This window comes from Leiobunum rupestre, chromosome 1 (assembly GCF_980474605.1).
Source record: "Leiobunum rupestre chromosome 1, qqLeiRupe1.1.hap1, whole genome shotgun sequence".
NCBI lineage: Eukaryota > Metazoa > Arthropoda > Arachnida > Opiliones > Sclerosomatidae > Leiobunum > Leiobunum rupestre.
This window is the reverse complement of record NC_143384.1, coordinates 38,278,831-38,303,324: the sequence shown is the minus strand read 5'-3', so window position 1 is coordinate 38,303,324 and position 24,494 is coordinate 38,278,831. Positions and strand designations below refer to the sequence as shown.

The following is a 24,494-nucleotide window of genomic DNA, read 5'->3' as shown; positions in this document are numbered from 1 at the left end:
TTCCGATGCCGGGGTTTGAACCCGGGCCTTCTGAGTGAGATTCGATCATATATCCTAACCACTAGACGACACCGGACGATGCAAGGTTTAAATAAACAATGAAATCCTTATTTTCTTTGTTGAAATAATAGGAAGTGGATTGAAGTAAAATGGAAACATTCCGATGCCGGAGTTTGAACCCGGGACTTCTGAGTGCGATTCGATCAGCTATCCTGACCACTAGACGACACCGGACGATGCATAGTTTAAATAACTAATGAAATCCTTGCTTTCTTTGTTGAAATAATAGGAAGTGGATTGAAGTAAAATGGAAACATTCTGATGCCGGGGTTTGAACCCGGGCTTTCTGAGTGAGAGTCAGATATCCTATCCACTAGACGACACCGGACGATGCAAGGTTTAAATAAACAATGAAATCCTTGCATTCTTTGTTGAAATAATAGGAAGTGGATTGAACTGAAATGGAAACATTCCGATGCCGGAGTTTGAACCCGGGCCTTCTGAGTGAGATTCGATCAGATATCCTAACCACTAGACGACACCGGACGATGCATAGTTTAAATAACTAATGAAATCCTTGCTTTCTTTGTTGAAATAATAGGAAGTGGATTGAAGTATAATGGAAACATTCCGATGCCGGGGTTTGAACCCGGGCCTTCTGAGTGAGATTCGATCATATATCCTAACCACTAGACGACACCGGACGATGCAAGGTTTAAATAAACAATGAAATCCTTGCTTTCTTTGTTGAAATAATAGGAAGTGGATTGAAGTAAAATGGAAACATTCCGATGCCGGAGTTTGAACCCGGGACTTCTGAGTGCGATTCGATCAGCTATCCTGACCACTAGACGACACCGGACGATGCATAGTTTAAATAACTAATGAAATCCTTGCTTTCTTTGTTGAAATAATAGGAAGTGGATTGAAGTAAAATGGAAACATTCCGATGCCGGGGTTTGAACCCGGGCCTTCTGAGTGAGAGTCAGATATCCTTACCACTAGACGACACCGGACGATGCATAGTTTAAATAACTAATGAAATCCTTGCTTTCTTTGTTGAAATAATAGGAAGTGGATTGAAGTAAAATGGAGACATTCCGATGCCGGGGTTTGAACCCGGGCCTTCTGAGTGAGAGTCAGATATCCTATCCACTAGACGACACCGGACGATGCAATGTTTAAATAAACAATGAAATCCTTGCATTCTTTGTTGAAATAATAGGAAGTTGATTGAACTGAAATGGAAACATTCCGATACAGGGGTTTGAACCCGGGCCTTCTGAGTGAGAGTCAGATATCCTAACCACTAGACGACACCGGACGATGCTTAGTTTAAATAACTTATGAAATCCTTGCTTTCTTTGTTGAAATAATAGGAAGTGGATTGAACTAAAATGGAGACATTCCGATGCCGGGGTTTGAACCCGGGCCTTCTGAGTAAGAGTCCTATATCCTAACCACTAGACGACACCGGACGATGCATAGTTTAAATATCTAATGAAATCCTTGCATTCTTTGTTGAAATAATAGGAAGTGGATTGAACTGAAATGGAAACATTCCGATACAGGGGTTTGAACCCGGGCCTTCTGAGTGAGAGTCAGATATCCTAACCACTAGAAGACACCGGAGGATGCATAGTTTAAATAACTTATGAAATCCTTGCTTTCTTTGTTGAAATAATAGGAAGTGGATTGAACTAAAATGGCAACATTCCGATGCCGGGGTTTGAACCCGGGCCTTCTGAGTGAGAGTCAGATATCCTAACCACTAGACGACACCGGACGATGCAAGGTTTAAATAAACAATGAAATCCTTGCATTCTTTGTTGAAATAATAGGAAGTGGATTGAACTGAAATGGAAACATTCCGATACCGGGATTTGAACCCGGGCCTTCTGAGTGAGAGTCAGATATCCTAACCACTAGACGACACCGGACGATGCAAGGTTTAAATAAACAATGAAATCCTTGCATTCTTTGTTGAAATAATAGGAAGTGGATTAAACTAAAATGGAAATATTCCGAAGCCGGAGTTTGAACCCGGGCCTTCTGTGTGAGATTCGATCAGATATCCTAACCACTAGACGACACCGGACGATGCATAGTTTAAATAACTAATGAAATCCTTGCTTTCTTTGTTGAAATAATAGGAAGTGGATTGAAGTAAAAAGGAAACATTCCGATGCTGGGGTTTGAACCCGGGCCTTCTGAGTGAGAGTTAGATATCCTATTCACTAGACGAAACCGGACGATGTATATTGTAAATAACTAATGAAATCCTTGCTTTCTTTGTTGAAATAATAGGAAGTGGATTGAACTAAAATGGAAACATTCCGATGCCGGGGTTTGAACCCGGGTCTTCTGAGTGAGAGTCAGATATCCTAACCACTAGACGACACCGGACGATGCACAGTTTAAATAAACAATGAAATCCTTGCTTATTTTGTTGAAATAATAGGAAGTGGATTGAAGTAAAATGGAAACATTCCGATGCCGGAGTTTGAACCCGGGCCTTCTGAGTGAGATTCAATTAGATATCCTAACCACTAGACGACACCGGACGATGCATAGTTTAAATAACTAATAAAATCCTTGCTTTCTTTGTTGAAATAATAGAAAGTGGATTGAAGTAAAATGGAAACATTCCGATGCCGGGGTTTGAACCCGGGCCTTCTGAGTGAGAGTTAGATATCCTATTCACTAGACGAAACCGGACGTTGCATTTAGTAAATAAGTAATGAAATCCTTGCTTTCTTTGTTGAAATAATAGGAAGTGGATTGAAATAAAATGGAAACATTCCGATGCCGGGGTTTGAACACGGGCCTTCTGAGTGAGAGTCAGATATCCTAAACACTTGACGAAACCGGACGATGCATAGTGTAAATAACTAATGAAATCCTTGCTTTCTTTGTTGAAATAATAGGAAGTGGATTGAACTAAAATGGAAACATTCCGATGCCGGAGTTTAACCCGGGCCTTCTGAGTGAGAGTCAGATATCCTAACCACTAGACGAAACCAGACGATGCATAGTGTAAATAACTAATGAAATCCTTGCTTTCTTTGTTGAAATAATAGGAAGTGGATTGAACTAAAATGGAAACATTCCGATGCCGGAGTTTGAACCCGGGCCTTCTGAGTGAGATTCAATTAGATATCCTAACCACTAGACGACACCGGACGATGCATAGTTTAAATAACTAATGAAATCCTTGCTTTCTTTGTTGAAATAATAGGAAGTGGATTGAAGTAAAATGGAAACATTCCGATGCCGGGGTTTGAACCCGGGCCTTCTGAGTGAGATTCGATCAGATATCCTTACCACTAGACGACACCAGACGATGCATAGTTTAAATAACTAATGAAATCTTTGCTTTCTTTGTTGAAATAATAGGAAGTGGATTGAAGTAAAATGGAAACATTCCGATGCCGGGGTTAGAACCCGGGCCTTCTGAGTGAGAGTCAGATATCCTAACCACTAGACGAAACCGGACGATGCATAGTTTAAATAACTAATGAAATCCTTGCTTTCTTTGTTGAAATAATAGGAAGTGGATTGAACTGAAATGGAAACATTCCGATACAGGGGTTTGAACCCGGGCCTTCTGACTGAGAGTCAGATATCCTAACCACTAGACGACTCCGGACGATGCATAGTTTAAATAAACAATGAAATCCTTGCTTTCTTTGTTGAAATAATAGGAAGTGGATTGAACTGAAATGGAAACATTCCGATACAGGGATTTGAACCCGGGCCTTCTGACTGAGAGTCAGATATCCTAACCACTAGACGACTCCGGACGATGCATAGTTTAAATAAACAATGAAATCCTTGCTTTCTTTGTTGAAATAATAGGAAGTGGATTGAAGTAAAATGGAAAAATTCCGATGCCGGAGTTTGAACCCGGGCCTTCTGAGTGAGCTTCGATCATATATCCTAACCACTAGACGACACCGGACGATGCATAGTTTATATAACTAATGAAATCCTTGCTTTCTTTGTTGAAATAATAGGAAGTGGATTGAAGTAAAATGGAAACATTCCGATGCCGGGGTTTGAACCCGGGCCTTCTGAGTGAGAGTCAGATATCCTAACCACTAGACGACACTGGACGATGCATAGGTTAAATAACTAATGAAATCCTTGCTTTCTTTGTTGAAATAATAGGAAGTGGATTGATGTAAAATGGAAACATTCCGATGCCGGAGTTTGAACCCGGGCCTTCTGAGTGAGATTCGATCAGATATCCTAACCACTAGACGACACCGGACGATGCATAGTTTAAATAAACAATGAAATCCTTGCTTTCTTTGTTGAAATAATAGGAAGTGGATTGAAGTAAAATGGAAACATTCCGATCCCGGAGTTTGAACTCGGGCCTTCTGAGTGAGATTCGATCAGGTATCCTAACCACTAGACGACACCGGACGATGCATAGTTCAAATAACTATTGAAATCCTTGCTTTCGTCGTTGAAATAATAGGAAGTGGATTGAACTAAAATGGAGACATTCCGATGCCGGGGTTTGAACCCGGGCGTTCTGAGTGAGAGTCAGATATCCTATCCACTAGACGACACCGGACGATGCAAGGTTTAAATAAACAATGAAATCTTTGCATTCTTTGTTGAAATAATAGGAAGTGGATTGAACTGAAATGGAAACATTCCGATACAGGGGTTTGAACACGGGCCTTCTGAGTGAGAGTCAGATATCCTAACCACTAGACGACACCGGACGATGCATAGTTTAAATAACTTATGAAATCCTTGCTTTCCTTGTTGAAATAATAGGAAGTGGATTGAACTAAAATGGAGACATTCCGATGCCGGGGTTTGAAACCGGGCCTTCTGAGTGAGAGTCAGATATCCTAACCACTAGACGACACCGGACGATGCATAGTTTAAATAACTTATGAAAACCTTGCTTTCTTTGTTGAAATAATAGGAAGTGGATTGAACTGAAATGGAAACATTCCGATACAGGGGTTTGAACCCGGGCCTTCTGAGTGAGAGTCAGATATCCTAACCACTAGACGAAACCAGACGATGCATAGTGTAAATAACTAATGAAATCCTTGCATTCTTCGTTGAAATAATAGGAAGTGGATTGAACTGAAATGGAAACATTCCGATACAGGGGTTTGAACCCGGGCCTTCTGAGTGAGAGTCAGATATCCTAACCACTAGACGACACCGGACGATGCATAGTTTAAATAACTAATGAAATCCTTGCTTTCTTTGTTGAAATAATAGGAAGTGGATTGAACTAAAATGGAAACATTCCGATGCCGGCGTTTGAACCCGGGCCTTCTGAGTGAGAGTCAGATATCCTAACCACTAGACGACACCGGACGATGCAAGGTTTAAATAAACAATGAAATCCTTGCTTTCTTTGTTGAAATAATAGGAAGTGGATTGAACTAAAATGGAAACATTCCGATGCCGGGGTTTGAACCCGGGCCTTCTGAGTGAGAGTCAGATATCCTAACCACTAGACGACACCAGGTTTAAATAAACAATGAAATCCTTGCATTCTTTGTTGAAATAATAGGAAGTGGATTGAACTGAAATGGAAACATTCCGATACAGGGGTTTGAACCCGGGCCTTCTGAGTGAGAGTCAGATATCCTAACCACTAGACGAAACCAGACGATGCATAGTGTAAATAACTAATGAAATCCTTGCATTCCTCGTTGAAATAATAGGAAGTGGATTGAACTGAAATGGAAACATTCCGATACAGGGGTTTGAACCCGGGTCTTCTGAGTGAGAGTCAGATATCCTAACCACTAGACGACACCGGACGATGCATAGTTTAAATAACTAATGAAATCCTTGCTTTCTTTGTTGAAATAATAGGAAGTGAATTGAAGTAAAATGGAAACATTCCGATGCCGGAGTTTGAACCCGGGCCTTCTGAGTGAGATTCGATCAGATATCCTAACCACTAGACGAAACCGGACGATGCATAGTGTAAATAACTAATGAAATCCTTGCTTTCTTTGTTGAAATAATAGGAAGTGGATTGAACTAAAATGGAAACATTCCGATGCCGGAGTTTAACCCGGGCCTTCTGAGTGAGAGTCAGATATCCTAACCACTAGACGAAACCAGACGATGCATAGTGTAAATAACTAATGAAATCCTTGCTTTCTTTGTTGAAATAATAGGAAGTGGATTGAACTAAAATGGAAACATTCCGATGCCGGAGTTTGAACCCGGGCCTTCTGAGTGAGATTCAATTAGATATCCTAACCACTAGACGACACCGGACGATGCATAGTTTAAATAACTAATGAAATCCTTGCTTTCTTTGTTGAAATAATAGGAAGTGGATTGAAGTAAAATGGAAAAATACCGATAAAGGGTTTGAACCCGGGCCTTCTGAGTGAGAGTCAGATATCCTAACCACTAGACGACACCGGACGAAGCAAGGTTTAAATAAACAATGAAATCCTTGCTTTCTTTGTTGAAATAATAGGAAGTGGATTGAAGTAAAATGGAAACATTCCGATGCCGGGACTTGAACCCGGGCCTTCTGAGTGAGATTCGATCATATATCCTAACCACTAGACGACACCGGACGATGCAAGGTTTAAATAAACAATGAAATCCTTGCTTTCTTTGTTGAAATAATAGGAAGTGAATTGAAGTAAAATGGAAACATTCCGATGCCGGAGTTTGAACCCGGGCCTTCTGAGTGAGATTCGATCAGATATCCTAACCACTAGACGACACCGGACAATGCATAGTTTAAATAACTAATGAAATCCTTGCTTTCTTTGTTGAAATAATAGGAAGTGGATTGAACTAAAATGGAAACATTCCGATGCCGGAGTTTAACCCGGGCCTTCTGAGTGAGAGTCAGATATCCTAACTACTAGACGACACCGGACGATGCAAGGTTTAAATAAACAATGAAATCCTTGCTTTCTTTGTTGAAATAATAGGAAGTGGATTGAACTGAAATGGAAACATTCCGATACAGGGGTTTGAACCCGGGCCTTCTGAGTGAGAGTCAGATATCCTAACCACTAGACGAAACCGGACGATGCATAGTGTAAATAACTAATGAAATCCTTGCTTTCTTTGTTGGAATAATAGGAAGTGGATTGAACTAAAATGGAAACATTCCGATGCCGGAGTTTAACCCGGGCCTTCTGAGTGAGAGTCAGATATCCTAACCACTAGACGAAACCAGACGATGCATAGTGTAAATAACTAATGAAATCCTTGCTTTCTTTGTTGAAATAATAGGAAGTGGATTGAACTAAAATGGAAACATTCCGATGCCGGAGTTTGAACCCGGGCCTTCTGAGTGAGATTCAATTAGATATCCTAACCACTAGACGACACCGGACGATGCATAGTTTAAATAACTAATGAAATCCTTGCTTTCTTTGTTGAAATAATAGGAAGTGGATTGAAGTAAAATGGAAAAATACCGATAAAGGGTTTGAACCCGGGCCTTCTGAGTGAGAGTCAGATATCCTAACCACTAGACGACACCGGACGAAGCAAGGTTTAAATAAACAATGAAATCCTTGCTTTCTTTGTTGAAATAATAGGAAGTGGATTGAAGTAAAATGGAAACATTCCGATGCCGGGGTTTGAACCCGGGCCTTCTGAGTGAGATTCGATCAGATATCCTAACCACTAGACGACACCGGACGATGCATAGTTTAAATAACTAATGAAATCTTTGCTTTCTTTGTTGAAATAATAGGAAGTGGATTGAAGTAAAATGGAAAAATACCGATAAAGGGTTTGAACCCGGGCCTTCTGAGTGAGAGTCAGATATCCTAACCACTAGACGACACCGGACGAAGCAAGGTTTAAATAAACAATGAAATCCTTGCTTTCTTTGTTGAAATAATAGGAAGTGGATTGAAGTAAAATGGAAACATTCCGATGCCGGAGTTTGAACCCGGGCCTTCTGAGTGAGATTCGATCAGATATCCTAACCACTAGACGACACCAGACGATGCATAGTTTAAATAACTAATGAAATCCTTGCTTTCTTTGTTGAAATAATAGGAAGTGGAATGAACTAAAATGGAAACATTCCGATGCCGGGGTTTGAACCCGGGCCTTCTGAGTGAGAGTCTGATATCCTAACCACTAGACGACACCGGACGATGCAAGGTTTAAATAAACAATGAAATCCTTGCATTCTTTGTTGAAATAATAGGAAATGGATTGAACTGAAATGGAAACATTCCGATACAGGGGTTTGAACCCGGGCCTTCTGAGTGAGAGTCAGATATCCTAACCACTAGACGACTCCGGACGATGCATAGTTTAAATAAACAATGAAATCCTTGCATTCTTTGTTGAAATAATAGGAAGTGGATTAAACTAAAATGGAAACATTCCGAAGCCGGATTTTGAACCCGGGCCTTCTGTGTGAGATTCGATCAGATATCCTAACCACTAGACGACACCGGACGATGCATAGTTTAAATAACTAATGAAATCCTTGCTTTCTTTGTTGAAATAATAGGAAGTGGATTGAAGTAAAAAGGAAACATTCCGATGCTGGGGTTTGAAACCGGGCCTTCTGAGTGAGAGTTAGATATCCTAAACACTTGACGAAACCGGACGATGCATAGTGTAAATAACTAATGAAATCCTTGCTTTCTTTGTTGAAATAATAGGAAGTGGATTGAACTAAAATGGAAACATTCCGATGCCGGAGTTTAACCCGGGCCTTCTGAGTGAGAGTCAGATATCCTAACCACTAGACGAAACCAGACGATGCATAGTGTAAATAACTAATGAAATCCTTGCTTTCTTTGTTGAAATAATAGGAAGTGGATTGAACTAAAATGGAAACATTCCGATGCCGGAGTTTGAACCCGGGCCTTCTGAGTGAGATTCAATTAGATATCCTAACCACTAGACGACACCGGACGATGCATAGTTTAAATAACTAATGAAATCCTTGCTTTCTTTGTTGAAATAATAGGAAGTGGATTGAAGTAAAATGGAAACATTCCGATGCCGGGGTTTGAACCCGGGCCTTCTGAGTGAGATTCGATCAGATATCCTTACCACTAGACGACACCGGACGATGCATAGTTTAAATAACTAATGAAATCTTTGCTTTCTTTGTTGAAATAATAGGAAGTGGATTGAAGTAAAATGGAAACATTCCGATGCCGGGGTTTGAACCCGGGCCTTCTGAGTGAGAGTCAGATATCCTAACCACTAGACGACACCGGACGAAGCAAGGTTTAAATAAACAATGAAATCCTTGCTTTCTTAGTTGAAATAATAGGAAGTGGATTGAAGTAAAATGGAAACATTCCGATGCCGGAGTTTGAACCCGGGCCTTCTGAGTGAGATTCAATTAGATATCCTAACCACTAGACGACACCGGACGATGCATAGTTTAAATAACTAATGAAATCCTTGCTTTCTTTGTTGAAATAATAGGAAGTGGATTGAAGTAAAATGGAAACATTCCGATGCCGGGGTTTGAACCCGGGCCTTCTGAGTGAGATTCGATCAGATATCCTTACCACTAGACGACACCAGACGATGCATAGTTTAAATAACTAATGAAATCTTTGCTTTCTTTGTTGAAATAATAGGAAGTGGATTGAAGTAAAATGGAAACATTCCGATGCCGGGGTTAGAACCCGGGCCTTCTGAGTGAGAGTCAGATATCCTAACCACTAGACGAAACCGGACGATGCATAGTTTAAATAACTAATGAAATCCTTGCTTTCTTTGTTGAAATAATAGGAAGTGGATTGAACTGAAATGGAAACATTCCGATACAGGGGTTTGAACCCGGGCCTTCTGACTGAGAGTCAGATATCCTAACCACTAGACGACTCCGGACGATGCATAGTTTAAATAAACAATGAAATCCTTGCTTTCTTTGTTGAAATAATAGGAAGTGGATTGAACTGAAATGGAAACATTCCGATACAGGGGTTTGAACCCGGGCCTTCTGACTGAGAGTCAGATATCCTAACCACTAGACGACTCCGGACGATGCATAGTTTAAATAAACAATGAAATCCTTGCTTTCTTTGTTGAAATAATAGGAAGTGGATTGAAGTAAAATGGAAACATTCCGATGCCGGAGTTTGAACCCGGGCCTTCTGAGTGAGCTTCGATCATATATCCTAACCACTAGACGACACCGGACGATGCATAGTTTATATAACTAATGAAATCCTTGCTTTCTTTGTTGAAATAATAGGAAGTGGATTGAAGTAAAATGGAAACATTCCGATGCCGGGGTTTGAACCCGGGCCTTCTGAGTGAGATTCGATCAGATATCCTTACCACTAGACGACACCAGACGATGCATAGTTTAAATAACTAATGAAATCTTTGCTTTCTTTGTTGAAATAATAGGAAGTGGATTGAACTGAAATGGAAACATTCCGATACAGGGGTTTGAACACGGGCCTTCTGAGTGAGAGTCAGATATCCTAACCACTAGACGAAACCGGACGATGCATAGTTTAAATAACTTATGAAATCCTTGCTTTCCTTGTTGAAATAATAGGAAGTGGATTGAACTAAAATGGAGACATTCCGATGCCGGGGTTTGAACCCGGGCCTTCTGAGTGAGAGTCAGATATCCTAACCACTAGACGACACCGGACGATGCATATTTCAAATAACTAATGAAATCCTTGCTTTCTTTGTTGAAATAATAGGAAGTGGATTGAACTAAAATGGAAACATTCCGATGCCGGCGTTTGAACCCGGGCCTTCTGAGTGAGAGTCAGATATCCTAACCACTAGACGACACCGGACGATGCAAGGTTTAAATAAACAATGAAATCCTTGCTTTCTTTGTTGAAATAATAGGAAGTGGATTGAACTAAAATGGAAACATTCCGATGCCGGGGTTTGAACCCGGGCCTTCTGAGTGAGAGTCAGATATCCTAACCAGTAGACGACACCAGGTTTAAATAAACAATGAAATCCTTGCATTCTTTGTTGAAATAATAGGAAGTGGATTGAACTGAAATGGAAACATTCCGATACAGGGGTTTGAACCCGGGCCTTCTGAGTGAGAGTCAGATATCCTAACCACTAGACGACACCGGACGATGCATAGCTTAAATAAACAATGAAATCCTTGCTTTCTTTGTTGAAATAATAGGAAGTGGATTGAACTGAAATGGAAACTTTCCGATACAGGGGTTTGAACCCGGGCCTTCTGAGTGAGAGTCAGATATCCTAACCACAAGACGACACCGGACGATGCATAGTATAAATAAACAATGAAATCCTTGCTTTCTTTGTTGAAATAATAGGAAGTGGATTGAACTGAAATGGAAACTTTCCGATACAGGGGTTTGAACCCGGGCCTTCTGAGTGAGAGTCAGATATCCTAACCACTAGACGACACCGGACGATGCATAGTTTAAATAACTAATGAAATCCTTGCTTTCTTTGTTGAAATAATAGGAAGTGGATTGAACTGAAATGGAAACATTCCGATACCGGGGTTTGAACCCTGGCCTTCTGAGTGAGAGTCAGATATCCTAACCACTAGACGACACCGGACGATGCAAGTTTTAAATAAACAATGAAATCCTTGCATCCTTTGTTGAAATAATAGGAAGTGGATTGAACTGAAATGGAAACATTCCGATACAGGGGTTTGAACCCGGGCCTTCTGAGTGAGAGCCAGATATCCTAACCACTAGACGACACCGGACGATGCATAGTTTAAATAACTAATGAAATCCTTGCTTTCTTTGTTGAAATAATAGGAAGTGGATTGAACTAAAATGGAAACATTCCGATGCCGAGGTTTGAACCCGGGCCTTCTGAGTGAGAGTCAGATATCCTAACCACTAGACGACACCGGACGATGCAAGGTTTAAATAAACAATGAAATCCTTGCTTTCTTTGTTGAAATAAAAGGAAGTGGATTGAACTAAAATGGAAACATTCCGATGCCGGGGTTTGAACCCGGGCCTTCTGAGTGAGAGTCAGATATCCTAACCACTAGACGACACCAGGTTTAAATAAACAATGAAATCCTTGCATTCTTTGTTGAAATAATAGGAAGTGGATTGAACTGAAATGGAAACATTCCGATGCCGGGGTTTGAACCCGGGCCTTCTGAGTGAGAGTCAGGTATCCTAACCACTAGACGACACCGGACGATGCAAGGTTTAAATAAACAATGAAATCCTTGCTTTCTTTGTTGAAATAATAGGAAGTGGATTGAACTAAAATGGAAACATTCCGATGCCGGGGTTTGAACCCGGGCCTTCTGAGTGAGAGTCAGATATCCTAACCACTAGACGACACCAGGTTTAAATAAACAATGAAATCCTTGCATTCTTTGTTGAAATAATAGGAAGTGGATTGAACTGAAATGGAAACATTCCGATACAGGGGTTTGAACCCGGGCCTTCTGATTGAGAGTCAGATATCCTAACCACTAGACGACACCGGACGGTGCAATGTTCAAGTAAACAATGAAATCCTTGCTTTCATTGTTGAAATAATAGGAAGTGGATTGAAACAAAATGGAAACATTCCGATGCCGGGTATTGAACCCGGGCCTCCTGAGTGAGAGTCAGATATCCTAACCACTAGACGACATCGGACGATGCAAGGTTTATATAAACAATAAAATCCTTGTTGAAATAATAGGAAGTGGATTGAATTAAAATGGAAACATTCCGATGCCTGAACCCGGCCCTCTGAGTGAGAGTCAGCCATCCTAACCACTAGACGACATCGGACGATGCATAGTTTAAATAACTAATGAAATCCTTGCTTTCTTTGTTGAAATAATAGGAAGTGGATTGAACTTAAATGGAATCATTCCGATGCCGGGGTTTGAACGCGGGCCTTCTGAGTGAGAGTTAGATATATTTTTTTTTATTTAAAACTTTTTTATTTTACAAATAACGTTAATGAAGTATGAAAATGTTTGTTAAAAAGAAGTATAAGGCACTGGTGTTTACACATTTGAAGTTACTATTATTTTGTGACTTTAAACAACTTGATCAACAACAATTTAGGCTTTATGAAATATATATATTAGACGTTTCGGTTAGGAAAAAAATTATTTAAGGTGGCTTATAGCGAAAAATTTTTGTTAGATGGCTTTGTAATTCTGTACGCGTTAAATTCGATGAATTGTCATTTTTAACAATGTTTAGGGCAGCCAACTTAATACGAGCTTTAATTTTCTTTTCTAACACAACAAACAACAAAATTATTAATTTTTCCAAAGTTTAGTAAACAACGACTTAACCAAATTTCTTGTTTGAGCACTGACATTAAAAATCTTACAATTTTACAAAAGATTGCACCTTTGGCTTTTAAAACTTGGGTTGGTAAAATAGAAAAAACAATGCATAAATCACGTAACATAGAATCCGAATTAAAAATAGTACCGGGTAAACCAAATGTCTCAAGGAACAGCCATGACCACCAGCGATTTGACACTGGGCAACGGAGAAACAAGTGTTCCTCGAGTGAATAAGCTTCCAATTCACGTCATTGAGCCGAGGTCCAAACAGAGAACAAGTGACCATGCCCCACTTGACTTCAGGTAACGGAGCCGGAAAATATCCACGCCATTGTTCTTCACCACGAGACTCGATTGTACCGAAGGCGCGCCAAAGCAAGTGGTAAAGTGCGCGAGACGTGAGCTTTCCGAGGTCGACAATTTCCCGATCGCGATCGCGAAGGATCACAACTTCGCCAGAGCAAACCACGTTAGGCCATGAAGGTTTCGTCTCGATGGCAAACCGCCACGACGGCGGAAGAGCGTTACGTAACGATTCGTACGAACGAGAAACCGTAACTCCCGTGAATGACGGTGCTGACTCCGCACAAGCGTCCAAAACCATAGTAACCGGAAGAAACCCCGGAATTAACTCGTACGCGATGTCCTTCACGAGCAGAAAACCCGCCTGGATAAAAATTTGCCTATCAATAGCCGGAAACGGAAACACCGAAATGCGCGGGTTGAAAAAGAGAGGTTCGAGCGCGGGACTTTAATGCGGCGAAACTTCCCAGCCAGCGGCTGATAGCAGCGCTTGCCATGATGTTAAAAGGCTCGCGATCCGAGGGCTCATGGCGCCGAAATGTTTTTTCGCGATGGACAAACGAAAGATTTGAAGGCCAAGCCCGTCGTACGCGCCGTACATCGAGAGAAGCGCCGCGACGAGATCGACTTCATAAGACGTGGCTGTGGCAGTAAGAAGAGCCGCAATTTCTTGTACGCGAAACGCCGCCATTTTCGTAGTGACGTCAACAAGACCGTAGCCTCCGGCATTTGTTGGACGAATTAAAATGCCATATTCGACGTGATGAGGTCCAGTGCCCCAAATAAACTCCATCGAAGCCTTTTTGAAACGTTGCGCCCATGACTGAGAAATAGCAACGGAGTTCAGAACGTGCCAAAGAACGGAAGACGCCAGTATGTTCAAAACGATGACTTTACCATACGTATTCAAATGACGTTGCCGCCAGCGACGTAAAACCCCCGTGAACTTTTCAAAACGGTTTTGCCAATTTAACTGCTCAGAATCCTCCTGGTTATGCGAGAGATGAATGCCCAAAATCTTTAGGGGGCCATTATCAATCGTGACACCATCCACCACTGTCGCTGCCGTGTGTCTCAATGAACCAAGCCACATGGCACTACTTTTACTCCGATTTAAAATTGCTCCAGATGCTTGGCAATAGTCGTGGTAAATAACTAAAGACTCTCGAATGCCATCAATGCTAGAAGTCAGGATCGTGGTGTCATCAACATGTTCGTAAATTAGAGGGACATAAGAATCCGGCCCGATTGGGATCCGAGGAATACGTGACGAAGTAGTTAACGCAGCGCAAAGAGGCTCTGTAGATAATACGTACAAGAGTGGGCTGAGCGGGCAGCCTTGGCGAACGGACTTTCCAAGGCTGAATACGTTAGTTAGGTACCCATTAACTTTGATACACGACTTCGAGGATGTGAGCAGAATTTGAATCCATGTCCGAAACCGAGGTCCAAATCCCATTGATTGCGAGACCGCGAAGAGATACGACCAATTCACGCGATCAAATGCTTTGTGCAAATCTAATTGCGTGACAATTCCTCGTTCTTCGCGTGAGCGCAAAAGGTCCGAAATGTCGTTGAGAAGGCGCGTAGTACGAGAGAGATCCCGTCCTTTGACGGCTCCCGACTGACTCGGAGACGTGATACGGGGAAGAAGAGCCGATAGTCTACTGGAAAGCACCTTGGCGATAATCTTGTAATCAATGTTTAAGAGCGATATAGGCCTCCAGTTCATTAAAAGATTTAAATCTCCTTTCTTTGGCAACAAGATTATCATGCCTTCACGCATACTAGGGGGTAGAATTCCCTCCGATCTTATTTTTGAGACCATACGCGTAAAACCGTCCTTGATTTTAGGTAAAACAAAAGACCAAAATTCTACGCTGAGACCATCCTTTCCCGGGCTCTTCCCTCGGGGCATACTTTTAAGAGCCAGCAACACCTCAGCCCACTCGATATCCCGCTCCAAAGCCTCCATATCAGCCTCTTCTACCCGATCGGTTACCAGATGAGAGAAACTGGCCACCTTTGCGGGATCCACAGGTTCCTTCTCGTACAAGCTGGCGTAAAAGCGAAAAATTTCATGACGAATAGTTTGACTGTCATTAGTGATACTGCCATTGGGAAGCTGCAAACTTGAAACCAGTTTATTCCTTTGACGATACGTTTCTAAGCGCAAAAAATATTCAGTAGGCCGCTCATCATCAAGTTTATGCTTCGCTCGAGAGCGCAGAAATTCCCCTTGAAACTCGTACGTCACCAGGTCCTTAAGGCGACGATTGCAGTCGGCGAGCTCGTCCGCGTCAGCAACTGAAAGAGGACCTTTATTACTCAGTGCATTGATCCGCAACTGGATGGCAGATTTGTCTTTACGACGCGACGCGGCCAAATTTTTCGAAAAAAACATGGCGTAATCGCGAAGCGAAACTTTAAGCGACTCATACCAACAAAAGATATCTTCACGGTACGCGAGAGTCTCTTTGCTTCTGGATATGATTCGAGAAAGAGCTTGATAAAACGTAGCTTCGGTTAAAAGAGACGCGTTAAAAGCCCAGGTGCCAGGACCCCGGGGAATTTCTTTAGGATCAAATAGAACGGTGAAGGCTTTGTGATCAGAAAACGGTGAGACTTTGTAGGAACTACGAGAAAATTTCGGAAGATCGGCTGGGAAGGCGAACAAATAGTCAATGCGAGAGAAGCGGTAATGGCCAAAGGCAAAACCCGCCCAGGAGTAATCGTATTGTTCTTTGTGATAGTGTCTCCAAACATCAGAGAGCGACAGTTGGCGTACCATGGCACGCAGGGAGAATAATGCTCGATTATCAAAGACCGTAGCGGGGCGACGGTCAGCTACGGCAGACATAACGTCATTGAAATCCCCAAAAATAATAGGCTTGGCGATAGTTAGAATAGTAGAGGAAATGTCTGTAAAAAAATCCGCGCGGGCGGCGCGATCATTCGGCGCGTAAACATTAACTAAATCAACAGTATCGTCATCAATGGAGAGAGAAACATGCAAAAATCGACCTTTCGAATGATTGACAACGCGACGGGCGGTACAATCGACCCCGGCACGAATTAAGATAGCGACTCCGCGATAACCCGTATCAATGTCCAAATCGACAAAAACTTTACCGCTAAAAAGTGATTTAAAAACCGCGACGTGGTCAGATTTCCAATGAGTTTCTTGTAAAAAAATAATATCTTCCATTTTTATCCAATCTATTAATTCTAACATCTTTTGACGATCTCGTAGACCTTTAATGTTCAACGACAGCACTCGGAGAGCCATGGGAATTATCGGGATTATTCGAGACTTCCTGACTATCAGAATTATGATTTATTGCGTCGGTTTCCATACTATTAGACGAAGACTTTTTTAAAGTTGGCCTATTAGAGGATTGATTTAACTTGGCTTGGTTTTTCTCGGTTTGACGGCGAACAGCATTTGAAAAGTTAGGTCTAAAATTAGGCTTATTCCGACGGGGCTTGGATGAAAATTCATTGTCGTCATTCGACAACGCGCGTTTTTCACCCCCAAAAGGCTGTTTGTCCGCCACCGGTATCTCGTCATTCAAGGAAGCAACCTGTCTGGTGCTACCTGCGTTGTCCTTTGGTATGGAATCTTCAACAATAATGGGGGTATTGCGTTGAGGGCAATTACGGGCCGTATGACCTTGTGTTTTACAAGCAAAACAGATAAAATTGGGACACTCACGGTAAATGTGGTCCGAAGCCAGACACCCCGTACATACCCGGCTCTGTTTTTCATGTTGGACTTCATAAAAACTCTCCACTCCCAACAAATCGCGAATCTTGATGCGATAAGGGAGAGCCGAGACCTTCTCAGGGAGGGCCAAATGTATTCGACGTACCCCTGTATAAAGATTTTTCTTATTCTTCAGCCAAATTATTTCACATTTAAGCTCACAGCCCATAGACTGTAATTTCTCCTTCAAACATTCATCGGTAACGATTTCAGGCATACCAAAGAAAGTAGCAGTAATCACCTTCACGGCAACATTCGACACTGCAAAAACTATTCCTCCTACCTCCACTCCTTCAGCAACGCACGCTTCGGCATCACTCGCCGAAACAAAAGTAGCGTAAAACCCACCGTCCGAGGGAACAATGGACGTAACAGCATCCAAACCAAAGGCCTTCTGGATAGCAACGTGAACGGCATCTTCGGAAACAGCGGCGTCATTGCAGGTTATAAAATTAGTACGTTTTAATAAATCCATCCTGGCTCTCGCCCGAGAAACCAGGAGGAACAACAAAGTTAAAAACCAAGGGAAAGGTAATATTAAGAAAACTATAAATTAATGTAAAATAATGGGGGAAATGGCGAAACCGAGGCAGAAGAAAGCGGAGCGAAAAATTAACGAACCGCCTAGGTCAAGGGTCAGCAGAGCTCTCAAGCGAGCGCTCTACCATCTGAGCTACGCCCCCTTGAAAATGCTTCTAAAATATAATTTAAGAACATTTTTACCGTATTTAAAGAAATTTAGGAAAACTGGAGGTGCTGGGCATCGATCCCAGTACCTCTCGCATGCTAAGCGAGCGCTCTACCATCTGAGCTACGCCCCCTTGAAAATGCTTCTAAAATATAATTTAAGAACATTTTTACCGTATTAAAAGAGATTTAAGAAAACTGGAGGCGCTGGGCATCGATCCCAGTACCTCTCGCATGCTAAGCGAGCGCTCTACCATCTGAGCTACGCCCCCTTGAAAATGCTTCTAAAATATAATTTAAGAACATTTTTACCGTATTTAAAGAGATTTAAGAAAACTGGAGGCGCTGGGCATCGATCCCAGTACCTCTCGCATGCTAAGCGAGCGCTCTACCATCTGAGCTACGCCCCCTTGAAAGTGCTTCTAAAATATAATTTAAGAACATTTTTACCGTATTTAAAGAAATTTAAGAAAACTGGAGGCGCTGGGTATCGATCCCAGTACCTCTCGCATGCTAAGCGAGCGCTCTACCATCTGAGCTACGCCCCCTTGAAAATGCTTCTAAAATATAATTTAAGAACGTTTTTACCGTATTTAAAGAGATTTAAGAAAACTGGAGGCGCTGGGCATCGATCATAGTACCTCTCGCATGCTTAGCGAGCGCTCTAACATCTGAGCTACGCCCCCTTGAAAATGCTTCTAAAATATAATTTAAGAACATTTTTACCGTATTTAAAGAAATTTAGGAAAACTGGAGGTGCTGGGCATCGATCCCAGTACCTCTCGCATGCTAAGCGAGCGCTCTACCATCTGAGCTACGCCCCCTTGAAAATGCTTCTAAAATATAATTTAAGAACATTTTTACCGTATTTAAAGAGATTTAAGAAAACTGGAGGCGCTGGGCATCGATCCCAGTACCTCTCGCATGCTAAGCGAGCGCTCTACCATCTGAGCTACGCCCCCTTGAAAATGCTTCTAAAATATAATTTAAGAACATTTTTACCGTATTTAAAGAGATTTAAGAAAACTGGAGGCGCTGGGCATCGATCCCAGTACCTCTCGCATGCTAAGCGAGCGCTCTACCATCTGAGCTACGCCCCCTTGAAAGTGCTTCCAAAATATAATTTAAGAACATTTTTACCGTATTTAAAGAAATTTAAGAAAACTGGAGGCGCTGGGTATCGATCCCAGTACCTCTCGCATGCTAAGCGAGCGCTCTACCATCTGAGCTACGCCCCTTTGGAAATGCTTCTAAAATATTTATTTAAGAACATTTTTACCGTATTTAAAGAAATTTAAGAAAACTGGAGGCGCTGGGCATCGATCCCAGTCCCTCTCGCATGCTAAGCGAGCGCTCTACCATCTGAGCTACGCCCCCTTGAAAATGCATCTAAAATATAATTTAAGAACATTTTTACCGTATTTAAAGAGATTCAAGAAAACTGGAGGCGCTGGGCATCGATCCCAGTACCTCTCGCATGCTAAGCGAGCGCTCTACCATCTGAGCTACGCCCCCTTGAAATTGCTTCTAAAATATAATTTAAGAACATTTTTACCGTATTTAAAGAAATTTAAGAAAACCGGAGGCGCTGGGCATCGATCCCAGTACCTCTCGCATGCTAAGCGAGCGCTCTACCATCTGAGCTACGCCCCCTTGAAAATGTTTCTAAAATATAATTTAAGAACATTTTTACCGTATTTAAAGAAATTTAAGAAAGCTGGAGGCGCTGGGCATCGATCCCAGTACCTCTCGCATGCTAAGCGAGCGCTCTACCATCTGAGCTACGCCCCCTTGAAAATGCTTCTAAAATATAATTTAAGAACATTTTTACCGTATTTAAAGAGATTTAAGAAAACTGGAGGCGCTGGGCATCGATCCCAGTACCTCTCGCATGCTAAGCGAGCGCTCTACCATCTGAGCTACGCCCCCTTGAAAATGCTTCTAAAATATAATTTAAGAACATTTTTACCGTATTTAAAGAGATTCAAGAAAACTGGAGGCGCTGGGCATCGATCCCAGTACCTCTCGCATGCTAAGCGAGCGCTCTACCATCTGAGCTACGCCCCCTTGAAAATGCTTCTAAAATATAATTTAAGAACATTTTTACCGTATTTAAAGAGATTTAAGAAAACTGGAGGCGCTGGGCATCGATCCCAGTACCTCTCGCATGCTAAGCGAGCGCTCTACCATCTGAGCTACGCCCCCTTGAAAATGCTTCTAAAATATAATTTAAGAACATTTTTACCGTATTTAAAGAGATTTAAGAAAACTGGAGGCGCTGGGCATCGATCCCAGTACCTCTCGCATGCTAAGCGAGCGCTCTACCATCTGAGCTACGCCTCCTTGAAAATGCTTCTAAAATATAATTTAAGAACATTTTTACCGTATTTAAAGAGATTTAAGAAAACTGGAGGCGCTTGGCATCGATCCCAGTACCTCTCGCATGCTAAGCGAGCGCTCTACCATCTGAGCTACGCTTCTTGAAAATGCTTCTAAAATATAATTTAAGAACATTTTTACCGTATTTAAAGAAATTTAAGAAAACTGGAGGTGCTGGGCATCGATCCCAGTACCTCTCGCATGCTAAGCGAGCGCTCTACCATCTGAGCTACGCCCCCTTGAAAATGCTTCTAAAATATAATTTAAGTACATTTTTACCGTATTTAAAGAGATTTAAGAAAACTGGAGGCGCTGGGCATCGATCCCAGTACCTCTCGCATGCTAAGCGAGCGCTCTACCATCTGAGCTACGCCCCCTTGAAAATGCTTCTAAAATATAATTTAAGAACATTTTTACCGTATTTAAAGAAATTCAAGAAAACTGGAGGCGCTGGCATCGATCCCAGTACCTCTCGCATGCTAAGCGAGCGCTGTACCATCTGAGCTACGCCCCCTTGAAAATGCTTCTAAAATATAATTTAAGAACATTTTTACCGTATTTAAAGAAATTTAAGAAAACTGGAGGCGCTGGGCATCGATCCCAGTACCTTTCGCATGCTAAACGAGCGCTCTACCATCTGAGCTACGCCCCCTTGAACATGCTTCTAAAATAAAATTTAAGAACATTTTAACCGTATTTAAGAAATTTAAGAAAACTGGAGGCGCTGGGCATCGATCCCAGTACCTCTCGCATGCTAAGCGAGCGCTCTACCATCTGAGCTACGCCCCCTTGAAAATGCTTCTAAAATATAATTTAAGAACATTTTTACCGTATTTAAAGAGATTTAAGAAAACTGGAGGCGCTGGGCATCGATCCCAGTACCTTTCGCATGCTAAGCGAGCGCTCTACCATCTGAGCTACGCCCCCTTGAAAATGCTTCTAAAATATAATTTAAGTACATTTTTACCGTATTTAAAGAGATTTAAGAAAACTGGAGGCGCTGGGCATCGATCCCAGTACCTCTCGCATGCTAAGCGAGCGCTCTACCATCTGAGCTACGCCCCCTTGAACATGCTTCTAAAATAAAATTTAAGAACATTTTAACCGTATTTAAAGAAATTTAAGAAAACTGGAGGCGCTGGGCATCGATCCCAGTACCTCTCGCATGCTAAGCGAGCGCTCTACCATCTGAGCTACGCCCCCTTGAAAATGCTTCTAAAATATAATTTAAAAACATTTTTACCGTATTTAAAGAAATTTAAGAAAACTGGAGGCGCTGGGCATCGATCCCAGTACCTCTCGCATGCTAAGCGAGCGCTCTACCATCTGAGCTACGCCCCCTTGAAAATGCTTCTAAAATATTTATTTAAGAACATTTTTACCGTATTTAAAAGAAATTTAAGCAAACTGGAGGCGCTGGGCATCGATCCCAGTACCTCTCGCATGCTAAGCGAGCGCTCTACCATCTGAGCTACGCCCCCTTGAAATTGCTTCTAAAATATAATTTAAGAACATTTTTACCGTATTTAAAGAAATTTAAGAAAACTGGAGGCGCTGGGCATCGATCCCAGTACCTCTCGCATGCTAAGCGAGCGCTCTACCATCTGAGCTACGCCCCCTTGAAAATGCTTCTAAAATATAATTTAAGAACATTTTTACCGTATTTAAAGAAATTCAAGAAAACTGGAGGCGCTGGGCATCGATCTAAGTACCTCTCGCATGCTAAACGAGCGCTCTACCATCTGAGCTACGCCCCCTTGAAAATGCTTCTAAAATATAATTTAAGAACATTTTTACCGTATTTAAAGAAATTTAAGAAAGCTGGAGGCGCTGGGCATCGATCCCAGTACCTCTCGCATGCTAAGCGAGCGCTCTACCATCTGAGCTACGCCCCCTTGAAAATGCTTCTAAAATATAATTTAAGAACATTTTTACCGTATTTAAAGAGATTTAAGAAAACTGGAGGCGCTGGGCATCGATCCCAGTACCTCTCGCATGCTAAGCGAGCGCTCTACCATCTGAGCTACGCCCCCTTGAAAATGCTTCTAAAATATTTATTTAAGAACATTTTTACCGTATTTAAAAGAAATTTAAGCAAACTGGAGGCGCTGGGCATCGATCCCAGTACCTCTCGCATGCTAAGCGAGCGCTCTACCATCTGAGCTACGCCCCCTTGAAAATGCTTCTAAAATATAATTTAAGAACATTTTTACCGTATTTAAAGAGATTTAAGAAAACTGGAGGCGCTGGGCATCGATCCCAGTACCTCTCGCATGCTAAGCGAGCGCTCTACCATCTGAGCTACGCCCCCTTGAAAATGCTTCTAAAATATAATTTAAGAACATTTTTACCGTATTTAAAGAAATTCAAGAAAACTGGAGGCGCTGGCATCGACCCCAGTACCTCTCGCATGCTAAGCGAGCGCTCTACCATCTGAGCTACGCCCCCTTGAAAATGCTTCTAAAATATAATTTAAGAACATTTTTACCGTATTTAAAGAAATTTAAGAAAACTGGAGGCGCTGGTCATCGATCCCAGTACCTTTCGCATGCTAAACGAGCGCTCTACCATCTGAGCTACGCCCCCTTGAACATGCTTCTAAAATAAAATTTAAGAACATTTAACCGTATTTAAAGAAATTTAAGAAAACTGGAGGCGCTGGGCATCGATCCCAGTACCTCTCGCATGCTAAGCGAGCGCTCTACCATCTGAGCTACGCCCCCTTGAAAATGCTTCTAAAATATAATTTAAAAACATTTTTACCGTATTTAAAGAAATTTAAGAAAACTGGAGGCGCTGGGCATCGATCCCAGTACCTCTCGCATGCTAAGCGAGCGCTCTACCATCTGAGCTACGCCCCCTTGAAAATGCTTCTAAAATATTTATTTAAGAACATTTTTACCGTATTTAAAAGAAATTTAAGCAAACCGGAGGCGCTGGGCATCGATCCTAGTACCTCTCGCATGCTAAGCGAGCGCTCTACAATCTGAGCTACGCCCCCTTGAAAATGCTTCTAAAATATAATTTAAGAACATTTTTACCGTATTTAAAGAAATTCAAGAAAACTGGAGGCGCTGGGCATCGATCCCAGTACCTCTCGCATGCTAAGCGAGCGCTCTACCATCTGAGCTACGCCCCCTTGAAATGCTTCTAAAATATAATTTAAGAACATTTTTACCGTATTTAAAGAAATTTAAGAAAACTGGAGGCGCTGGGCATCAATCCCAGTACCTTTCGCATGCTAAGCGAGCGCTCTACCATCTGAGCTACGCCCCCTTGAACATGCTTCTAAAATATAATTTAAGAACATTTTAACCGTATTTAAAGAAATTTAAGAAAACTGGAGGCGCTGGGCATCGATCCAAGTACCTCTCGCATGCTAAGCGAGCGCTCTACCATCTGAGCTACGCCCCCTTGAAAATGCTTCTAAAATATAATTTAAGAACATTTTTACCGTATTTAAAGAAATTTAAGAAAACTGGAGGCGCTGGGCATCGATCCCAGTACCTCTCGCATGCTAAGCGAGCGCTCTACCATCTGAGCTACACCCCCTTGAAAATGCTTCTGAAATATAATTTAAGAACATTTTTACCGTATTTAAAGAGATTTAAGAAAACTGGAGGCGCTTGGCATCGATCCCAGTACCTCTCGCATGCTAAGCGAGCGCTCTACCATCTGAGCTACGCTTCTTGAAAATGCTTCTAAAATATAATTTAAGAACATTTTTACCGTATTTAAAGAAATTTAAGAAAACTAGAGGTGCTGGGCATCGATCCCAGTACCTCTCGCATGCTAAGCGAGCGCTCTACCATCTGAGCTACGCCCCCTTGAAAATGCTTCTAAAATATAATTTAAGAACATTTTTACCGTATTTAAAGAAATTTAAGAAAACTGGAGGCGCTGGGCATCGATTCCAGTACCTCTCGCATGCTAAGCGAGCGCTCTACCATCTGAGCTACGCCCCCTTGAAAATGCTTCTAAAATATAATTTAAGAACATTTTTACCGTATTTAAAGAAATTCAAGAAAACTGGAGGCGCTGGGCATCGATCCCAGTACCTCTCGCATGCTAAGCGAGCGCTCTACCATCTGAGCTACGCCCCCT

General features: G+C 41.9%; 56 non-coding genes across 56 annotated transcripts; all 56 read right to left on the bottom strand.

Annotated features, from left to right (window-relative positions):
* Positions 1–944: 944 nt before the first annotated feature.
* Positions 945–1,016, bottom strand: TRNAE-CUC (transfer RNA glutamic acid (anticodon CUC)). The gene has a single exon. It is a non-coding gene; the product is annotated as a tRNA-Glu (tRNA).
* An 82-nt stretch (positions 1,017–1,098) lies between these two features.
* On the bottom strand, positions 1,099–1,170 carry TRNAE-CUC (transfer RNA glutamic acid (anticodon CUC)). Its single transcript has one exon. It is a non-coding gene; the product is annotated as a tRNA-Glu (tRNA).
* An 82-nt stretch (positions 1,171–1,252) lies between these two features.
* On the bottom strand, positions 1,253–1,324 carry TRNAE-CUC (transfer RNA glutamic acid (anticodon CUC)). Its single transcript has one exon. It is a non-coding gene; the product is annotated as a tRNA-Glu (tRNA).
* Positions 1,325–1,714: 390 nt separating this feature from the next.
* TRNAE-CUC (transfer RNA glutamic acid (anticodon CUC)) lies at positions 1,715–1,786 on the bottom strand. The gene has a single exon. It is a non-coding gene; the product is annotated as a tRNA-Glu (tRNA).
* Positions 1,787–1,868: 82 nt separating this feature from the next.
* Positions 1,869–1,940, bottom strand: TRNAE-CUC (transfer RNA glutamic acid (anticodon CUC)). Its single transcript has one exon. It is a non-coding gene; the product is annotated as a tRNA-Glu (tRNA).
* Positions 1,941–2,334: 394 nt separating this feature from the next.
* TRNAE-CUC (transfer RNA glutamic acid (anticodon CUC)) lies at positions 2,335–2,406 on the bottom strand. The gene has a single exon. It is a non-coding gene; the product is annotated as a tRNA-Glu (tRNA).
* Positions 2,407–4,043: 1,637 nt separating this feature from the next.
* Positions 4,044–4,115, bottom strand: TRNAE-CUC (transfer RNA glutamic acid (anticodon CUC)). Its single transcript has one exon. It is a non-coding gene; the product is annotated as a tRNA-Glu (tRNA).
* Positions 4,116–4,513: 398 nt separating this feature from the next.
* TRNAE-CUC (transfer RNA glutamic acid (anticodon CUC)) lies at positions 4,514–4,585 on the bottom strand. The gene has a single exon. It is a non-coding gene; the product is annotated as a tRNA-Glu (tRNA).
* A 236-nt stretch (positions 4,586–4,821) lies between these two features.
* Positions 4,822–4,893, bottom strand: TRNAE-CUC (transfer RNA glutamic acid (anticodon CUC)). The gene has a single exon. It is a non-coding gene; the product is annotated as a tRNA-Glu (tRNA).
* A 236-nt stretch (positions 4,894–5,129) lies between these two features.
* TRNAE-CUC (transfer RNA glutamic acid (anticodon CUC)) lies at positions 5,130–5,201 on the bottom strand. Its single transcript has one exon. It is a non-coding gene; the product is annotated as a tRNA-Glu (tRNA).
* Positions 5,202–5,283: 82 nt separating this feature from the next.
* Positions 5,284–5,355, bottom strand: TRNAE-CUC (transfer RNA glutamic acid (anticodon CUC)). The gene has a single exon. It is a non-coding gene; the product is annotated as a tRNA-Glu (tRNA).
* Positions 5,356–5,437: 82 nt separating this feature from the next.
* On the bottom strand, positions 5,438–5,509 carry TRNAE-CUC (transfer RNA glutamic acid (anticodon CUC)). The gene has a single exon. It is a non-coding gene; the product is annotated as a tRNA-Glu (tRNA).
* A 2,558-nt stretch (positions 5,510–8,067) lies between these two features.
* TRNAE-CUC (transfer RNA glutamic acid (anticodon CUC)) lies at positions 8,068–8,139 on the bottom strand. Its single transcript has one exon. It is a non-coding gene; the product is annotated as a tRNA-Glu (tRNA).
* Positions 8,140–9,156: 1,017 nt separating this feature from the next.
* Positions 9,157–9,228, bottom strand: TRNAE-CUC (transfer RNA glutamic acid (anticodon CUC)). Its single transcript has one exon. It is a non-coding gene; the product is annotated as a tRNA-Glu (tRNA).
* A 1,330-nt stretch (positions 9,229–10,558) lies between these two features.
* On the bottom strand, positions 10,559–10,630 carry TRNAE-CUC (transfer RNA glutamic acid (anticodon CUC)). Its single transcript has one exon. It is a non-coding gene; the product is annotated as a tRNA-Glu (tRNA).
* Positions 10,631–10,712: 82 nt separating this feature from the next.
* TRNAE-CUC (transfer RNA glutamic acid (anticodon CUC)) lies at positions 10,713–10,784 on the bottom strand. Its single transcript has one exon. It is a non-coding gene; the product is annotated as a tRNA-Glu (tRNA).
* Positions 10,785–11,010: 226 nt separating this feature from the next.
* On the bottom strand, positions 11,011–11,082 carry TRNAE-CUC (transfer RNA glutamic acid (anticodon CUC)). Its single transcript has one exon. It is a non-coding gene; the product is annotated as a tRNA-Glu (tRNA).
* A 236-nt stretch (positions 11,083–11,318) lies between these two features.
* TRNAE-CUC (transfer RNA glutamic acid (anticodon CUC)) lies at positions 11,319–11,390 on the bottom strand. Its single transcript has one exon. It is a non-coding gene; the product is annotated as a tRNA-Glu (tRNA).
* An 82-nt stretch (positions 11,391–11,472) lies between these two features.
* TRNAE-CUC (transfer RNA glutamic acid (anticodon CUC)) lies at positions 11,473–11,544 on the bottom strand. Its single transcript has one exon. It is a non-coding gene; the product is annotated as a tRNA-Glu (tRNA).
* Positions 11,545–11,780: 236 nt separating this feature from the next.
* On the bottom strand, positions 11,781–11,852 carry TRNAE-CUC (transfer RNA glutamic acid (anticodon CUC)). Its single transcript has one exon. It is a non-coding gene; the product is annotated as a tRNA-Glu (tRNA).
* Positions 11,853–11,934: 82 nt separating this feature from the next.
* On the bottom strand, positions 11,935–12,006 carry TRNAE-CUC (transfer RNA glutamic acid (anticodon CUC)). The gene has a single exon. It is a non-coding gene; the product is annotated as a tRNA-Glu (tRNA).
* A 72-nt stretch (positions 12,007–12,078) lies between these two features.
* TRNAE-CUC (transfer RNA glutamic acid (anticodon CUC)) lies at positions 12,079–12,150 on the bottom strand. The gene has a single exon. It is a non-coding gene; the product is annotated as a tRNA-Glu (tRNA).
* Positions 12,151–12,232: 82 nt separating this feature from the next.
* TRNAE-CUC (transfer RNA glutamic acid (anticodon CUC)) lies at positions 12,233–12,304 on the bottom strand. Its single transcript has one exon. It is a non-coding gene; the product is annotated as a tRNA-Glu (tRNA).
* Positions 12,305–12,376: 72 nt separating this feature from the next.
* On the bottom strand, positions 12,377–12,448 carry TRNAE-CUC (transfer RNA glutamic acid (anticodon CUC)). Its single transcript has one exon. It is a non-coding gene; the product is annotated as a tRNA-Glu (tRNA).
* An 82-nt stretch (positions 12,449–12,530) lies between these two features.
* TRNAE-CUC (transfer RNA glutamic acid (anticodon CUC)) lies at positions 12,531–12,602 on the bottom strand. The gene has a single exon. It is a non-coding gene; the product is annotated as a tRNA-Glu (tRNA).
* Positions 12,603–18,210: 5,608 nt separating this feature from the next.
* On the bottom strand, positions 18,211–18,283 carry TRNAA-AGC (transfer RNA alanine (anticodon AGC)). Its single transcript has one exon. It is a non-coding gene; the product is annotated as a tRNA-Ala (tRNA).
* Positions 18,284–18,348: 65 nt separating this feature from the next.
* TRNAA-AGC (transfer RNA alanine (anticodon AGC)) lies at positions 18,349–18,421 on the bottom strand. The gene has a single exon. It is a non-coding gene; the product is annotated as a tRNA-Ala (tRNA).
* Positions 18,422–18,486: 65 nt separating this feature from the next.
* On the bottom strand, positions 18,487–18,559 carry TRNAA-AGC (transfer RNA alanine (anticodon AGC)). Its single transcript has one exon. It is a non-coding gene; the product is annotated as a tRNA-Ala (tRNA).
* Positions 18,560–18,900: 341 nt separating this feature from the next.
* On the bottom strand, positions 18,901–18,973 carry TRNAA-AGC (transfer RNA alanine (anticodon AGC)). Its single transcript has one exon. It is a non-coding gene; the product is annotated as a tRNA-Ala (tRNA).
* Positions 18,974–19,038: 65 nt separating this feature from the next.
* TRNAA-AGC (transfer RNA alanine (anticodon AGC)) lies at positions 19,039–19,111 on the bottom strand. The gene has a single exon. It is a non-coding gene; the product is annotated as a tRNA-Ala (tRNA).
* A 65-nt stretch (positions 19,112–19,176) lies between these two features.
* On the bottom strand, positions 19,177–19,249 carry TRNAA-AGC (transfer RNA alanine (anticodon AGC)). Its single transcript has one exon. It is a non-coding gene; the product is annotated as a tRNA-Ala (tRNA).
* Positions 19,250–19,315: 66 nt separating this feature from the next.
* Positions 19,316–19,388, bottom strand: TRNAA-AGC (transfer RNA alanine (anticodon AGC)). Its single transcript has one exon. It is a non-coding gene; the product is annotated as a tRNA-Ala (tRNA).
* A 65-nt stretch (positions 19,389–19,453) lies between these two features.
* TRNAA-AGC (transfer RNA alanine (anticodon AGC)) lies at positions 19,454–19,526 on the bottom strand. Its single transcript has one exon. It is a non-coding gene; the product is annotated as a tRNA-Ala (tRNA).
* A 65-nt stretch (positions 19,527–19,591) lies between these two features.
* On the bottom strand, positions 19,592–19,664 carry TRNAA-AGC (transfer RNA alanine (anticodon AGC)). Its single transcript has one exon. It is a non-coding gene; the product is annotated as a tRNA-Ala (tRNA).
* A 65-nt stretch (positions 19,665–19,729) lies between these two features.
* Positions 19,730–19,802, bottom strand: TRNAA-AGC (transfer RNA alanine (anticodon AGC)). The gene has a single exon. It is a non-coding gene; the product is annotated as a tRNA-Ala (tRNA).
* A 65-nt stretch (positions 19,803–19,867) lies between these two features.
* Positions 19,868–19,940, bottom strand: TRNAA-AGC (transfer RNA alanine (anticodon AGC)). The gene has a single exon. It is a non-coding gene; the product is annotated as a tRNA-Ala (tRNA).
* A 65-nt stretch (positions 19,941–20,005) lies between these two features.
* TRNAA-AGC (transfer RNA alanine (anticodon AGC)) lies at positions 20,006–20,078 on the bottom strand. Its single transcript has one exon. It is a non-coding gene; the product is annotated as a tRNA-Ala (tRNA).
* Positions 20,079–20,143: 65 nt separating this feature from the next.
* On the bottom strand, positions 20,144–20,216 carry TRNAA-AGC (transfer RNA alanine (anticodon AGC)). Its single transcript has one exon. It is a non-coding gene; the product is annotated as a tRNA-Ala (tRNA).
* Positions 20,217–20,281: 65 nt separating this feature from the next.
* On the bottom strand, positions 20,282–20,354 carry TRNAA-AGC (transfer RNA alanine (anticodon AGC)). The gene has a single exon. It is a non-coding gene; the product is annotated as a tRNA-Ala (tRNA).
* Positions 20,355–20,694: 340 nt separating this feature from the next.
* TRNAA-AGC (transfer RNA alanine (anticodon AGC)) lies at positions 20,695–20,767 on the bottom strand. Its single transcript has one exon. It is a non-coding gene; the product is annotated as a tRNA-Ala (tRNA).
* A 339-nt stretch (positions 20,768–21,106) lies between these two features.
* TRNAA-AGC (transfer RNA alanine (anticodon AGC)) lies at positions 21,107–21,179 on the bottom strand. The gene has a single exon. It is a non-coding gene; the product is annotated as a tRNA-Ala (tRNA).
* A 65-nt stretch (positions 21,180–21,244) lies between these two features.
* Positions 21,245–21,317, bottom strand: TRNAA-AGC (transfer RNA alanine (anticodon AGC)). The gene has a single exon. It is a non-coding gene; the product is annotated as a tRNA-Ala (tRNA).
* A 65-nt stretch (positions 21,318–21,382) lies between these two features.
* TRNAA-AGC (transfer RNA alanine (anticodon AGC)) lies at positions 21,383–21,455 on the bottom strand. Its single transcript has one exon. It is a non-coding gene; the product is annotated as a tRNA-Ala (tRNA).
* A 65-nt stretch (positions 21,456–21,520) lies between these two features.
* TRNAA-AGC (transfer RNA alanine (anticodon AGC)) lies at positions 21,521–21,593 on the bottom strand. The gene has a single exon. It is a non-coding gene; the product is annotated as a tRNA-Ala (tRNA).
* A 65-nt stretch (positions 21,594–21,658) lies between these two features.
* On the bottom strand, positions 21,659–21,731 carry TRNAA-AGC (transfer RNA alanine (anticodon AGC)). The gene has a single exon. It is a non-coding gene; the product is annotated as a tRNA-Ala (tRNA).
* Positions 21,732–21,798: 67 nt separating this feature from the next.
* TRNAA-AGC (transfer RNA alanine (anticodon AGC)) lies at positions 21,799–21,871 on the bottom strand. Its single transcript has one exon. It is a non-coding gene; the product is annotated as a tRNA-Ala (tRNA).
* A 65-nt stretch (positions 21,872–21,936) lies between these two features.
* TRNAA-AGC (transfer RNA alanine (anticodon AGC)) lies at positions 21,937–22,009 on the bottom strand. Its single transcript has one exon. It is a non-coding gene; the product is annotated as a tRNA-Ala (tRNA).
* Positions 22,010–22,212: 203 nt separating this feature from the next.
* TRNAA-AGC (transfer RNA alanine (anticodon AGC)) lies at positions 22,213–22,285 on the bottom strand. Its single transcript has one exon. It is a non-coding gene; the product is annotated as a tRNA-Ala (tRNA).
* A 65-nt stretch (positions 22,286–22,350) lies between these two features.
* TRNAA-AGC (transfer RNA alanine (anticodon AGC)) lies at positions 22,351–22,423 on the bottom strand. The gene has a single exon. It is a non-coding gene; the product is annotated as a tRNA-Ala (tRNA).
* Positions 22,424–22,490: 67 nt separating this feature from the next.
* TRNAA-AGC (transfer RNA alanine (anticodon AGC)) lies at positions 22,491–22,563 on the bottom strand. Its single transcript has one exon. It is a non-coding gene; the product is annotated as a tRNA-Ala (tRNA).
* A 65-nt stretch (positions 22,564–22,628) lies between these two features.
* Positions 22,629–22,701, bottom strand: TRNAA-AGC (transfer RNA alanine (anticodon AGC)). The gene has a single exon. It is a non-coding gene; the product is annotated as a tRNA-Ala (tRNA).
* Positions 22,702–23,040: 339 nt separating this feature from the next.
* TRNAA-AGC (transfer RNA alanine (anticodon AGC)) lies at positions 23,041–23,113 on the bottom strand. Its single transcript has one exon. It is a non-coding gene; the product is annotated as a tRNA-Ala (tRNA).
* A 65-nt stretch (positions 23,114–23,178) lies between these two features.
* TRNAA-AGC (transfer RNA alanine (anticodon AGC)) lies at positions 23,179–23,251 on the bottom strand. The gene has a single exon. It is a non-coding gene; the product is annotated as a tRNA-Ala (tRNA).
* A 205-nt stretch (positions 23,252–23,456) lies between these two features.
* Positions 23,457–23,529, bottom strand: TRNAA-AGC (transfer RNA alanine (anticodon AGC)). Its single transcript has one exon. It is a non-coding gene; the product is annotated as a tRNA-Ala (tRNA).
* A 340-nt stretch (positions 23,530–23,869) lies between these two features.
* Positions 23,870–23,942, bottom strand: TRNAA-AGC (transfer RNA alanine (anticodon AGC)). Its single transcript has one exon. It is a non-coding gene; the product is annotated as a tRNA-Ala (tRNA).
* A 478-nt stretch (positions 23,943–24,420) lies between these two features.
* Positions 24,421–24,493, bottom strand: TRNAA-AGC (transfer RNA alanine (anticodon AGC)). The gene has a single exon. It is a non-coding gene; the product is annotated as a tRNA-Ala (tRNA).
* Position 24,494: the final 1 nt, after the last annotated feature.